This window comes from Triturus cristatus, chromosome 5_2 (assembly GCF_964204655.1).
Source record: "Triturus cristatus chromosome 5_2, aTriCri1.1, whole genome shotgun sequence".
In the NCBI taxonomy this organism is placed as follows: domain Eukaryota; kingdom Metazoa; phylum Chordata; class Amphibia; order Caudata; family Salamandridae; genus Triturus; species Triturus cristatus.
The window spans coordinates 88,353,765-88,355,134 of NC_140588.1; the positions used below are offsets into that span (position 1 = coordinate 88,353,765).

Here is a 1,370-nt window from a genome sequence, read left to right on the forward strand (position 1 = left end):
CACTAATTTTCTGTGTGTTCCATTTGTACAAGTGACTGAAAGAGAGGTTTAGAGTGTCACTGATATATTAATAAATTAAGAATCCTGCTGTCTTCCCTTTGTACAATCCTCATTGATTTACATATTTGAATATCTGGGAATCTGGCATGTCCCTTGGTGGCACACCCATTCATTTGGTGAAGCAGTGGGTCAGCTAGGGTTGCTTTTGGTGACTTAGCTTGAGGATTGGTACATCCGGTTGGCACTGCAGCTATGGACTCAGCAGAGACAAGGCTGCTTCCATTAACAGGTCACTGAACATGGGAAGGAGATGACCAATGAAAAACTGGAGCGCTTCTCGGTTTCTTATAAGAACATGGCTGGTGCAGGTCGCTCTTCCTGACCTACCATCTCCAGCGCTGAACAAAAAATTGAAGGGAATGAGAAGTAGCAGCTAATGTCTGGGGAGTACCGTGATAAAACTGAAGGCGAAATATAGGAAATCTGTAAAGATGAGAGCAAAGTCTTTTCCCTAAAAATGAAAAGTAGACTACTTCATATGTCGTTATGAGGTAGCAAGCAGAGAGAAAAACAAACAAACTGTAGACCAACCCCAGGAGATGTATCAGTTGGCCTTTGAGATCAGCAATAAGGAAATGCAGTCAGCATATCCGATTCAACTTGGGCTCGCTTTATATTTTTCTGAGTTTTATTATAAAATTATTTATTCTCCTGATACAGCCTGCCAACTGGCAAAAACGGCATTTGATGAGGCACTTGCTGAGCGGGACACACTCAATGAAGAACTGTACAACACAACAATATAATTGTAATCATGCAGCTTCAAAGGATAACCATACTTTGTGCACATCAGAAAATCAGGGAGACAGTGATGATCTTGGAGAGAGGGACAAGTAGTGACTACTACAATTCACTGTCACCGTCGGTCAGTATCTTAAACATGTATATCCTCAAACCTCAAGTAATGAGAATAGTACAGAGACTTTCACAACCTCAGTGTATCTAACATTTTGTTGGATGAAGAAATGCTTGGTTGGTCTTTGTATACTCAGTGAATACTGAAAGTCTTAAAATTAGGATTTTTCTCAGTTTAGTAGTAGTATAGATAGGACTCCTAACTCTAGGACTCCTAAATGCCTTCTGTGAATACCGAAAGCCTTAAAATTAGGATTTTTCTCAATTTAGTAGTAGTAAAGTTAGGACTCCTAACTTTAGGACTCCTAAATGCCTTCTGTGAGTACCGAAAGCCTTAAAATTAGGATTTTTCTCAGTTTAGTAGTAGTACAGTTAGGAGTCCTAACTTTAGGACTCCTAAACTGAGAAAAATCCTAATTTTAAGACTTTCGTTATTCACAGAAGGCATTTAGGAG

The 1,370-nt window shown here is 39.5% G+C and overlaps 1 pseudogene; it reads left to right on the forward strand.

The window, feature by feature from the left end:
- The first annotated feature begins 310 nt into the window (after positions 1-310).
- Positions 311-806, forward strand: LOC146822688 (14-3-3 protein beta/alpha-A pseudogene; annotated as a pseudogene).
- The last annotated feature ends 564 nt before the right edge of the window (positions 807-1,370 follow it).